Source organism: Oryx dammah, unplaced genomic scaffold (genome assembly GCF_014754425.2).
Source record: "Oryx dammah isolate SB20612 unplaced genomic scaffold, SCBI_Odam_1.1 HiC_scaffold_4, whole genome shotgun sequence".
In the NCBI taxonomy this organism is placed as follows: domain Eukaryota; kingdom Metazoa; phylum Chordata; class Mammalia; order Artiodactyla; family Bovidae; genus Oryx; species Oryx dammah.
Window position 1 is genome coordinate 67,149,649 of NW_024070188.1, and position 14,339 is coordinate 67,163,987.

Consider the following 14,339-nt stretch of genomic DNA (forward strand, 5'->3'; position numbering starts at 1 on the left):
AACTTCTGGCTGTTGAGTTCTGCTGCCAGGGTGTTAGAGCCAGCCCCTGAGTCATGCAGCCCAAAGCCAAGTCGAGGGGAGGTGGTTTTCATTTCAGGAACTCAGCTCCGCTTCCTGGAGACTAAACACAGTGGCATCAATAAATAAGGGAGACAGGAGGCAGTAATGAAAGAAGAATTTAAACTTCAGCTTCAATATTCACCAACAAGCATGCAGTAGTTTAATATAGCTGTACAATAAATGCATTTTTATGTGGTAGAAGGCAAGATCAAGATGGCCTGATTCTGCCATCACAGAGCCAACAGGGATGGAAAGAGCATTTTCTTAAATGTGCAGCCTTTTTACTAAAATAGCCCAGATGGTCCTAATGGGTATTTGTAAGTACTCTTTTTTTCTTTCAATCGTTCTGCAAATATTTATAAACACCTCATGTACCAGATGTTGAGGGTACACCAGGGAAAGAGACACGGATGGTTCCTAACTTCATAGAGCTTATATTCCACTGGAAAAGACAAATCATAAGCGAGTGTCTGTCCTTAAACCAAGAGATGATGAACAAACTGACCCAGGGTGAGTGTATTAACCTTCCTATATCACCACTTCCTCTTCTGTGGGAAGGAGTTGCTGTTGCTGACATTTGTGTGCTCAGTCATGTCTGACTCTGTGACGTCATAGACTGTAGCCCACCAGGCTCCTCTGTTTGTGGAGTGGGTTGCCATTTCCTACTCCAAGGGATCTTCCCAACCCAAGGATTGAACCCACATCTCCTTCATTTCAGGTAGATTCTTTACCGCTGAGCCACCTGGGAATTCCACAGTTCCGTGTCTGCTTAAGGAGGGTGGGTATTAAAAGTCCCCACTTTCACACTTTCAGTGTGGCATAAATGAATTGCCACATCAGAGCTGAGAGCAGGGCAGCCTTACCGAAGTGTGCACTGTTGGTACCCGCCACCTCAGAAGGGGAACAGAGGGCAGAGGCCTTTTCCTTGTTCCATCGAGTTCTTTCTGCTTAGATTGTGCCTGAACAGAATAGGTGCCCACAAGTATTAGTTACATGACTGAAATAAAATCAAAGGGCAGATTTTGATTTATGCTATGAAAGAAGTGAATGGCATCCTCTAAAAGAAGAATGGAAATGTAGGAAGCTAGAATGATCTGGCCAGAAGGCTCTCTGTAAATAACTAGGGAAAGAGCATTCCTGTGAGAGGGAACGGATGCAAATGCATGGAGGCAGGAAATGCTTGCTGCGCTCCAGAATCTTCTAACACTAGGCAAGCACAAACATCTGCCTGGATGCTGATTTTCCAGCCTGAATCTTGTAACGCCTTGGATGTTCGTCTCCTGCCCTGGGTCTGTTCCCCCCACATGACAGTACACAGCTTCTTTAAATCTGAGTATCTCTTGACTTGAAGATTTCTTGAAAGGAGTGCTGTTAAATTCTAGAGGGAACTGGAAGTCTCTGCAGACTTGGGGGAATCTGGTTAGTGGCAGTGTGGTCACCCACGAATTCTCCAACATCTCCCCTTTTCTTCCCCTCTAAGTTTCACTCCCCTTCCTGGGATGTTGACATCTTGGAATTCCCAAGACTTTTCCTTAAGCTCATATTTTTTTTTAAGATTTTTTTTTAATGTGGATCATCTTTAAAGTTTTCATTGAATTTGTTACAATATTGCTTCTGTTTTGTGTTTTGGTTTTTTGGCTGTGAGGCCTGTGGGATCATAGCTCCCCAACCAGAAATAGAACCTGTAGCCTCTGCATTGGAAGGCAAAGTCTTCACCACTGGACCACTGGGAAAGTCCCTCCTTTAATTAGTGACTAAACAACAACGGAAGAGGTGGCATCTCATAAACTCACTTCCCAGGAAGAGATTTTCATCCTAGGTGTTTCCATCCCTAAAAGCTCAAAAGTCTTCTAAAAGGAGTTGCCGATGTGTCTTCAGATATGCTCATATTTGCTCAGAAAAAAAGTGATATTTTTCTCCTCATAATAAATAAAGCAGACTTCCCCCTGTTTTATGATGAGACCTTCTACAGTCTAGCAGGATTGGCTTCTGACTAGAAAGACAGGCAGGAGGCCCTCCAACTGCTCCTGAGAGCTGATCGACTGGTCAGGCCACAGCTGTGCCCATGTGTACCATGAGACACATCACTGCCACTACCCATTTCCCCCCAGCTCTCTCACCATCAGCCATCTCAAATTTGTGGTTCCCCAGGTGGCACTAGTGGTAAAGAACCTACCTGCCAGTGCAGGAGACATAAGAGATGTAGGTTTGATCCCTGCATTTGAAAGATCCCCTGGAGGAGGGCATGGCAGCCCACTCCAGCATTCTTGCCTGGAGAATCCCCAGGGACAGAGGAGCCTGGCCAGTTACAGACCATGGGGTTACAAAGAGTCAGACGCAACTGAAGCGATTTAGCATGCATGTAGCTCGAACAGCCATGCTGAGGAAAGAAAAGAGGAGTGATCGAAGAGATATACACTCTCTGGCAGCCAGAGGGGAAAAAAAAGGAGCAAGAACTTCTAAATAAGTCTCTGCTGGCTTCTCTATCATGGTTGTATTGCAGGCAGATTCTTTAACGTCTGAGCCTCCAGCTGCTGCTGCTGCTGCTAAGTCACTTCAGTCATGTCCAACTCTGTGCAGCCTCATAGACAGCAGCCCACCAGGCTCCCCCATCCGTGGGATTCTCCAGGCAAGAACACTGGAGTGGGTTGCCATTTCCTTCTCCAAGAGAAGCCCAATATTCTCGATATGTTCATCAAATTGAGAAATGCAATTCCTTGAGGAAGATCAAAATGCTTATATGATACATCCTCCTACTGGACATCTACATCCCTTTTCCCCCCAAGACTGTTGGGTGTACTTGAAAAAGTATCCAACTGGGAGCTGAGGCCCAGAGTTCAGGTTCTAGGGGTGAAAGTCCATTCCTCAAGAAGTCCCCTTGTCCTGCAGCATCTTCATTATTGCCCTGTATAATGAAGGGCAATGCACTTGACGTCTGTTCTGGCTCTCCAACATTCCACGGATCTATGTAACAAGCATAAGCTTGTGGATGTTCATCTGGCACACCCAAAGAGGAATTTGCCTTGTTCAGGCACCATTTAGTGAAATTTGCTGATTATTATCTTTGCCAATTCCAATTGGACCTACATAGTTAGGATGTCATCTGTAGCAAGTTCAGATAGCATTACTTTTTATTTAGATTAGATTAGATAGATGACTGACAGATCCTGAACTGATGTTATAAACATAAAATGTATCATTTATTAATATTACACTTAAAAATCCTGAGGTATAACAACTAATATACAGCTTCAAGGTGGTTTGTTGTAATACCCCCAATCTTTCCTCCCTAAAGTATTGATAAAAGCCTTTAGGCAGATACATGAAAGGCAAGTATTTCTATCATCACCCTGTCCTTGTCTTCTTCTTGTAAGCCTTGTTCAGAACAGGTCCTTCTGTATTCTATACCAGCCTGTATGTGACCTTCTTTATAGACTGATTTGGAGAATTCTTAGTATCTTCTATGATTTCACAACATTCACACATTAAAGTTCAGAATCTGCATCAGTTGTCTTTATATAACTCTAGCTATTTCGATTCCTACTTGTGAATGCACAGACTCACGCAAATGTGAGAACTGTGGAAAGCATGGCTTGTCTCCAGGGCCCACTCTACAACTTGGGAGGGGCTGTCACTTGCCTGCTCCAGAATACCTTCTCTTCTTTGTCCCCCAGCCATGGAAGGACTTGGACAGACCACCCTGACTTTTGGAGAGAAAACAACGTCTGAACGAGTGAGCGCTGCCTAAAGAATTCTTCCCCACTAAGCAGAAGCCCCAAGGTACTTCCTGAATCCCACCAGCCAATGGCCCCCCAAAAGATAGCAGCTGTGAGTAAAGCCATGAACTTTCTGGTCACAAGGGTTTTCTTGTTTAATTGCTTAAATCTGACTTATTCCACAGGATACCATCTTGGTTGTCAGGAGTTTGTCTTCTTTGGTTCATGTCTTCAGAACTCATTGTTACCTGTATGTATCCAATGTATTACCATTTATCGGGAATTACAGAAGAGGAAGCTCAGCTAAGCTTTCAAAAGTTGGCCCAGAATGATGCAAGTGGGTTGAAATGAGTAGTAGAAACAGATGATTTTAATTCGTTTCATCTGTTCACTACCTGTGGCGCAGATGTACGGTCTGTGAGTACCGCAGCCCGTGTTCTCTTTCTCTTTTACCATATCCCTTGACCCCTTCCGTGCACTAGAGATCCTTAAATTCCCTTTTTGGAAAGTTATATATCATCTCAGCATTCCTGAATTTCCATGTGTGCTTTGCATGTGGTCAACAAAATATATATAAATGATTGTGCAACTGTGAAAGGCTACTTCTTATTTCCGTTGAGAAACTGATCCATTCTCAGCATTTCCTCACAACTTGCAATTCCGTGTTCATTCCCTTCAAAATATGTGACTGTAGTTCATTATTCTCACCATTTCTGGTACGTTCACTGTAAGCATTTGTTCCGTTCCAACCTTAGGAGGCATCTGTTTGTGGGGCATGTAGACTCCCCCTAACTTTGCATGTGTGTGCCCAGTCACTCAGTCATGTCCAATTCTTTGTGACCCCATAGACTGTACCCCACCAGGCTCCTGTGTCCATGGGATTTCCCAGACAAGAATACTGGAGTAGGTTGCCATTTCCTCCTCCAGGAACTCCTGTCCTGGTGTTTGGCCAGGGCTCTGCCTGGCAGCTGGTTAGGAGGGGGAAGGCCTTGGTTCTCTTTCCCCTCTGCCACCCCAGTTCCACTTGGGGCCAGATATGAACACCTGGGTGAGTTGTGGTTGGGGCAGAGCAGGGTGGGGTGGGTGCACACACAGGTGCATAAATACTGGAGTGGATTGCCATTTCCTCCTCCAGGCGTCCTCCCGTCTCCTCCCAGGGATTGAACCCACATCTGCATTGGCAAGAGGATTCTTTGCCACTGAGCTACCTAGGAAGCCCGCCCTAACCTTACCTGAGGGTTTATCACCTAAGAAAAAAAAGCTTTGGGTCATATACTCGATTATCTCCAGGAAACGTATGTGGCGGCCTCCATCTCCTACAGTAAGTCAGATTCTTGTCCTGGATTGCCCTACCTAAGATATACAAGAGAAAGGCCTATCAAAGCACTAACCATCTTTCATGCTCAGCACAAGCTCCTGTGTGGAAGCTTTCGTGACTCCCACTTCACGGACCACCACCTTCCCCGCCATCCCGCAGACTGATTCCCTGTGTCCCACGGTTAGCACTTAATCAGATCTAGTGTCAAACTGATGCCTGCTGCTCTGTCTGGAGTGCTGTGGTCTCACCAATTACATGGGCATTTCCTCAAGCCTGTGTACCTGTAGCTAGTTCTTGGAGTATTACCTGGTCTTCTGTCTCCTCCCCTTATAAAACACTAAAATGAGCCCTTTCTGTGATCCCCTACCACCCTCTTTTCCCCTCTAGAAGGATAGTTTTCATGCTGAATGTAACTTTCTCCTGACATTCCTGGATGTACCAGTGGACTGTGAACTCACTGAAGGCAAATCAATGTCTGATTCATCGTTACAGCTTTGATGTATGCTACAGAACAAATTTTCAATGATCATCTGATTTATAATGTAAGGATAAATAAACTTTATCAAGAATTTATTAATTGCTCATAATGCTTCAATGTTTTAACTGAGTACTTGTTAAATATTAGAGAATCAATAAATAGCACACTTGAACAGTTGAATGAATCTTATATTTTTGACTGGCCAGAGTTATTTACCTAAATGAGTAAAACATTCAATAATGTGCAAGAAGAACTCAGTCATTGCTAAGATGCAAATAAAATGTAGCACCCTATGCTAAGAAATGTGACCTGAAAATAGTTGCTAGTTTATACATCACAGGCTTAGAGAAGTGCAGAAATATTCAGTGATCCCTGCGTGTCTGATAGCTCCAAGAATGACATCAAAGTATCATTAAAAAAAAATTCTTGCTAAATGTGAAAACCTGACAGTCTGCTCTGTCTCCTGCTGAGGGTCTGCCTCATGCCTGGTATTTGGGAGAAACACTTTCTATATATCATCAAAGTCGGCAGGGGAGATTGAGGTGGACTTTCACCTTGCCTGAGACCTCCAACATAATACCCCTGTACCTCTGCTCTCTAAGCTCTCTGCCAACGAGCTAACCTAAAAATCACATCAGCCAGTTCAACCCACTGTTATTTCAAAGTGCAACCCACATGTGAGAAAGGAGCCTGTGGCAAGCCTTTCAAGGTATTAAAACCGTGACTCACTGCCAGACAAAAAAAAAAAAAAAAGTGTTCTCTGCCCAGAAATTCAGTAACATATTATTGCTAAAATTAAGAATAAAAAACTCTGAAAACAGGCCTGCAATGAATTTGTATAAATGATGGCATTACAACATAAATCCAAAAAGAAAATAGCCTGATTTTCCAGTAAGTTCATGGAAGAACATTAGATAATATCAAATAACATCTCCAGCAAAACAGAGGAGATGGTCCCTGAAAAGTGCCTTCTTTAACTGAATGAAGTCACAGAGTTATGAGCAGAGAAGGATGGTCTGGCTTTTTTGGCAAGGCTGTACTTAAACCAAGCTTGGAAGTAATTTCAAAAAAAATTATTGTTCCACATAAAGAAATGTGTCAGCCATATACTTTTCTACAGCAGTTTACTTTGCACACAAAACAGAGAGTCCTTCTTGTGTCCCTGGCCCACCACAGGGATTGAGATGGTTGCTAATAGTAACCGCAGCCCCTGGGTTGCACTTGGTACCCAGACACTCACTACATTTTACAGCAAGCCACCCCCTCTTTCTGGGAGCTTCCCATCAATGTGTCAGACGCACATCAACATGATAAAATGAGGCAACAATTCAGGAAAAGAAATATCTATGTTGCTATTAGAAAACAATGCTTCACTTTTTTCCCATCCAGGTAGATTTTCAAGGTGGGTGAGAATAAGGAAGATTAATATGTGTCTCTGCAATGTCAAAATAGGTTGGCAAATAAAAGATTGCTTTTCAGTTGTTTGTATGTGGGGTGTAAACAGCCTCCCTCATACCTCAGTTGGTAAAGAATCCGCCTGCAATGCAGAAGACCTCAGTTCGATGTGGGGTGTAAACAAATGCTTGCCTCTTTGGAAAACAAATGGGTCCCTTTGGATATTACAGAGCCAGAGTAGGACTTGAAAGAATGATGAGTCCATAATCATTTAAAAGAGCAAAAAGGAGCAGGGAAACGTGGACAAGAATCATGGAGAGAAGCTTCAGTATGTGAAGGGAAACACGCTTTAACACACTCACCATCCAACAAAGAACAATTTCTAAGAATGCCACCCAAAGAGCCAAGACACTTTAATGGCACACATTAGCTTTACAAGCCAGAGCACCTGATCAATAGCCCACTTCCAGAGCATCAGGAGCTGGTGTGAAGTGTCATGCCCACACTCCATCCAGGACAAGACTTTGGAGGCTTTAGGCACATAATCGATTAAAGCAAGGAGTTCTAACATGAAGAGCAAATTCATATTAACCATATTCTTTATCCACTGCAAATAGATTCATGGAGAAAATTTTAGTTTTTAAAATTGATCTTTATTTTATTTTATTGCTTTGCAATATTGTGTTAGTTTCTGCTGTATAGCAAAGTAAATCAGCTCTATGTTTAGAAATATCCCTTCTTTTTTATATATCCTCTTTTTATATCCTTCTTCTTTTTTGGATTTCCCTCCGGTTTAGGTCATTGCAGAACTTTAAGTAGAGTTTCCTGTGCCATACGGTAGGTTCTCACTAGTTATCTATTTTATACAGGTGTGTTCAGTCTTGCTGCTGCTGCTACTGCTAAGTCGCTTCAATCGTGTCTGACTCTGTGTGACCCCATAGACGGCAGCCCACCAGGCTCCCCCGTCCCTGGGATTCTCCAGGCAAGAACACTGGAGTGGGTTGCCATGTCCTTCTCCAAGCATGAAAGTGAAAAGTCAAAGTGAAGTCTCTCAGTCGTGTCTGACTCTTAGCGACCCCATGCACTGCAGCCCACCAGGCTCCTCTGTCCATGGGATTTTCCAGGCAAGAGTACTGGAGTGGGGTGCCATTGCCTTCTCCGGCTCAGTCTCTCAGTCATGTCCAAATCTTTGCGACCTTATGGACTGTAGCCGCCAGGCTCCTCTGACGTCTCCTGCATTGGCAGGTGGATTCTTTAACCACTACCACCACTTGAGAAGCCCATTTTATACATAGGACTTCCCTGATAGCTCAGCTGATGAAGAATCTGCCTGCAATGCAGAAGACTCCAGTTCAACTCCTGGGTCGGGAAGATCCCCTGGAGAAGGGACAGGCTACCCACTCCTATATTCTCGGACTTCCCTGGTGGTTCAGTCGTTAAAGAATCAGCCGGCAAAGCAGGAGACCTGGTTTGATCTCTGGGTTGGGAAGATCCCCTGGAGGAGGGCATGGCAACCCACTCCAGCATTCTTGCCTGGGTACTCCCCATGGACAGAGGAGCCTGGCATGCTGTGGTCCATGGTTTTGCAAACAGTCGGACACAACTGAGAGATTAAGCACAGCACAGCACAGTGTATGTATGTCAATCCCAATATCCCAATTCATTCCACCCTCCTTTTCTCCTTGCTATCTTCCTTGCTCTCTATGTTTGTGTCTCTCTTTCTGCTTTGCAAATAAGCTTATCTATACCATTTTTCTAGATCCCATATATTATATTTTTAAAATCTTTGTTGAAGTATAGCTGGTTTACAGTGTTGTGTTAGTTTCAGGTACAGCCAAGTGAATCAGTTATACATGGACAGATATCCACTCTTTTTTATTTTTACATTCTTTTCCCATATAGGAAAAAGTTTCTTTATGCAAAACACAACTGGATGGATCTGGAAAAGTTTGGGGAAAGGTCTATAGTGTGACAAAGACCTGTCCTGGGCTCTGTTGTGTTCACCGTTTCTTGACAATTCATATGATAGTATAGGTGCCATTTCTATCACTCACTGAAAGAAAAAAATAGAGACTCAGAATTATTTCAGGGGGCTGGGACAATGGACTGACCTTCACAAGAATTCCTTCAGGTCTTCACCTAAATCACATTTCTTCAGCAAGGTCTTACCCAAGCCTTAACCACGTAAGGACTGCTGTGAGCTTCCGTAGCATCTTGCTCTGTCCCTTTCTTTATTACAGATTGTTAAGTCTATTGACAAGCAAAGAACACCATCATATCCCTGGTGCAGTTCCTGGCACATAGCAAGTGTTCAATGAATATGTGCTGGATTAATGAAAGAATATACAAAAGGTCATGCATTCAGGTTCAGAGCCATCTGAGTGCAGGATTAGGAGATGTAGCAGGGTGGTGGTGGAGATGGTGGGAACTCAAGAGCAGCAGGTGTAAGAGCAAGACATGAACGTCTCCGCAGGTCAACAATGAGGTGAGACTGCAGAAATTTAACAGGATACTGGCTACATAAATATATTCCAAATTCCACCAAAAAAGAGGTGATGGTTCTCTTCTAAACTTCCCTGAAATATTTTATCCAATTTTGGGGGGAAACTGACAAACTGAAATGAACCCAGAGGAAAGCTTTCATGATAGTGGAACCTGAGGAGCCATGGAAGAGGCTTGAAAACCTGAGGCTGATTAAAACCCAAAAATAAGACTCAGCGCGATCTGAAGGCAGTCTTCACATGTTTAAAGTGTTGGCCTGAAAAAGTAGAATGACACTATTTATTGCATGTAGGTCTGGAGGGCAGAGAAAGGACAAATACATGTAAATTATAAAGAGGCATGTTTTGACTTGATAGAAGAAAAAAAACCTTTAGTAATTATAGCTGTTTTAAAAACCTAAATGTGGTTATTCAACCTTTGAAAGTGATGTTATGGAAAAATACTAATGACAAAGGATGGTTAAAGATGGTTCTAAAATATGGGTAGTCTGATTTTTTTCAAAATAAAACTATATGTATATGCACACACACACCTGGGCATATACATCAAAAGGTTAATAGTGGTTGTCTCTGAGTGTTAGTATTGAATATTATAGATATTTTAAATTTTCATTTTGTGCTTTTCACTGTTTTATAAAATTTTTATGGTAAAGATGAGCTATTTTTCTAGTGACAGAGAAATACTATCCCACAAAAATGGTTGTGTTCACATACAGATAGTTTGTTCTAGCTGGAAGTGTTTGAGCAGAACCTATAAATGTTGTAACTCTCTGGGGTGTGGAAGGAGAGCTCCTCTGATAAAAAAAGAAGATATCTATTGTCTCTATCAGCTTCTAGAGTGCCTTTGTATTCTGAAAGTCAATTATACAAAATGTTTATGAATAATTTTTATAATTACTAATATATACAATATAGTTATTAGTAATAGATAATAATCATTTTTAAAAATCACAAACTCAATTTGTCAGAGAACTCAAAAGTCATCTTTTCTAGCCCATCCAGGTGGGATTAAAAAACTTTTAGGCAAGAAGTGCAGGTAAGTGATTGCCAGGAACTCACATCTTTTCTTGTTATCCATTTCAGCATGGTCTACTCTACAAGGTGTGAGACATTTCTATCTTGACAACATTCAGTCCAAAGGTATGTGAAGTCACCTAATCTATTCATTTCTCAAGCATGAGAATATGGCTTGCACTCAAGCCTGCAGTATTATAAACTTTCTGTGATCTTTCACAATGAAAATAGAGAAGAGTTACTTATCTTATTCATACATTATCTTCTTCCTGTCTTGAAAATTTCATCCTATATTTCTTCAAAGCACATATATTTTTCCATAATCATGTCATGTGTACTATTATTAAATCTACTTTTTATTTCCTCTGCTCAGGATGTCTGAACATTTTTATATAGAGAGTCATCTTAAGTACAAACCTAAATAGAATTCAAAACAAGACACCTAACTCTAAGGAGATAGGAAAAGGAGTACGTCAAGGCTGTTTAGTGTCACCCTGCTTATTTAACTTATATGCAGAGTACATCATGAGAAACGCTGGGCTGGAAGAAGCACAAGCTGGAATCAAGATTGCCGGGAGAAATATCAATAACCTCAGATATGCAGATGACACCACCATTATGGCAGAAAGTGAAGAGGAACTAAAAAGCCTCTTGATGAAAGTGAAAGAGGAGAGTGAAAAAGTTGGCTTAAAGCTCAACATTCAGAAAACGAAGATCATGGCATCTGGTCCCATCACTTCATGGGAAATAGATGGGGAAACAGTGGAAACAGTGTCAGACTTTATTTTTGGGGGTTCCAAAATTACTGCACATGGTGACTGCAGCCATGAAATTAAAAGACGCTTACTCCTTGGAAGAAAAGTTATGACCAATCCAGATAGCATATTGAAAAGCAGAGACATTACTTTGCCAACTAAGGTCCTTCTGGTCAAGGCTATGGTTTTTCCTGTGGTCATGGATGGATGTGAGAGTTGGACTGTGAAGAAGGCTGAGTGCTGAAGAACTGATGTTTTTGAACTGTGGTGTTGGAGAAGACTCTTGAGAGTCCCTTGGACTGCAAGGAGATCCAGCCAGTCCATTCTGAAGGAGATCAGCCCTGGGATTTCTTTGGAAGGAATGATGCTAAAGCTGAAACTCCAGTACTTTGGCCACCTCATGGGAAGAGTTGACTCACTGGAAAAGACCCTGATGCTGAGAGGGATTGGGGGCAGGAGGAGAAGGGGACGACAGAGGATGAGATGGCTGGATGGCATCACTGACTCGATGGACATGAGTCTGAGTGAACTCCGGGAGTTGGTGATGGACAGGGAGGCCTGGCATGCTGCGATTCATGGGTCGCAAAGAGTCGGACATGACTGAGCAACTGAACTGACTGAACTGAACTGAACTCTAAGGAAAGCCATAAAAGTTTTGAGGGCTAGGATATATTTATCTGATTGCAAGAAGAGGTCCAAATTTTCCCTAGCATCTTCTGTTCACTTCTTACAGAGACCTGATATCTTTTCAACCCTTTCTCTCTCTGGACCTCAGAATCAAAATGCACTCTTAGAAAAGAGATCTGAAATTTTTTCCAATCAAAGATAACAGTAGGCATCCACTAATTTTGTCATTGTCTCTTCTAGGCCCTCACTATGCATGGAAGAAACAAAACGATATAAAACAGTTCTTATTCCTAGGAGCAGACAACTTACTTGGGGAAAACTCATGAATCAGGAGATCACAAGGTAATATGTCATTAACAATCCAATTTCACAAATTGTTTAATGCAGATTTGTTGCTGTTCAGTTGCTAAGTCATGTCTGTTTGTGACCCCATGGACTGCAGCAAGCTAGGCTTCCCTGTCCTTCACCATACTCTGTCTCGATTTGTCATAACTTTCCTTCCAAGGAGCATATTGATGAAAGTGAAAGAGGAGAGTGAAAAATCTGGCTTAAAACTCAACATTCAGAAAACTAAGATCATGGCATATGGTCCCATCACTTCATGGCAAATAGATGGAGAAAAATGGAAACAGTGAGCGACTTGATGTTTGGGGGTCTCCCGAATCACTGTAGATGGTGACTGAAGCCATGAAATTAAAAGATGCTTGCTTCTTGGAAGAAAAGCTATGACAAACCTAGACAGCATATTAAAAAGCAGAGACATTTCTTTGCTGACAAAGGTCCACAAAGTCGGAGTTGTGGTTTTTCCAGTAGTCATGTATGGATGTGAGAATTGGACCATAAAGAAGGCTGAGCACCAAAGAACTGATGCTTTTGAACTGTGGTGTTAGAGAAGACTCTCAAGAGTCCCTTGAATATCAATGATTATCAAACCAGTCAATCCTAAAGAAAATTAGTCCTAAGTATTCATTGGAAGGACTGATGCTGAAGCTGAAGCTCCAATACTTTGGCCACCTGATGTGAAGAATTGACTCACTGGAAAAGACTGATGCTGGGAAAGACTGAAGGCAGGGGGAGAAGGGGACAACAGAGTATGATTTGGTTGGATGGCATCACCGACTTGATGGACATGAATTTGAACAAGCGCTTGGAGTTGATGATGGACAGGGAAGCCTGGTGTGCTGCAGTCCAAGGGGTTGCAAAGAGTTGGGCATGACTAAGCACCTGAACTTCCTTCCTTTCTTCCTTCCTTCCAAGGAACAAGCATTTTTTAATTTCATGACTGCATTCACTGTCCACAGTGATTTTGGAGCCCCCCAAAATAAAATCTGTCTGGTAAATACTCTTTTAAGTTCAGAAAATAAAAAATAATTATCTCTGAACTGACAAATTTACAGTGCCACCAAATGAATGAGGGAATCATTGCCGTGTTCCAACAGGTTTGGTCAGAGGGTTGGTAGAGATGGAAGCTTTAGGAACTTCAGAATACTGTACAACAAACAAGCCAATCCCAGGGCATAAACCATCCCTGCCTGCTACTTGAAGTGCTATCAAAGTGTGGTTTGTGGACCAGCATCCTCTGCACCACTTGAAGCTTGTTAAAGATGCAGAATCGAGAGCTCCATCCAGAGCTACTGAATCAAAACTGTGTATTTTAACAAGATCCTTAGCTGATCTGTGTGAACATTAACGTGTGAGAGGGCTTCCCTGGTGGCTCAGACAGTAAAGAAACTGCCTGCAATGCAAGAGACCCAGGTTCAACCCCTGGGTCGGGAAGATCCCCTGGAGAAGGGAATGGCAACCCACTCCAGTATTCCTGCCTGGAAAACTGCATGGACAGAGGAGCCTTGTGGGCTACAATCCATGGGGTCGCGAAGAGTCAGACATGACTGAATGACTAACACACACACACAAACGCATGCACACGCACACACACACGTTTGAGAAGCTGATCTAAACAATAGAGAGTCAGCCTACTTTCTTCACATTTGAGTCCTCAGTATATCAAAGCTACTTAATTTTTTTAACAGATTGTTAATTTGTAGCCTGCAATTGTCACAGTTGTGAATTTAATTCATTACTAATCTTTAATCTATTTCTCATTTCTTTCCCCTCAAAGTCTCCTATTCATCAAAGAAGGTAATGGCTTGACGATTTTCAGCTTCAACCCAATAATCAAGGAACTACCCTTCCTCTTACACTAGGGGGTGCATGAGGACCAAGATTCAGAATCTTCTCGGCCATCTTCTCCACAGTGATTTGTGTCAGCTACTGCCCCCTTTCTTCAGAACTGGTTTTCCAGTGTCATGACTTGGAAGAAGGAAAAGAATTCCCGGAAACCTCCCCTACCTCACAAACCAGGCATGTCCTCCACCGGGTTGCTCTGCCCTCTTTACCGCAGGATAGGCACACCCTGACCTACCTACAGGGTGCAGCACTTCTGGGGCATCCTGCCCGGAACTGGGGACCCCCAGA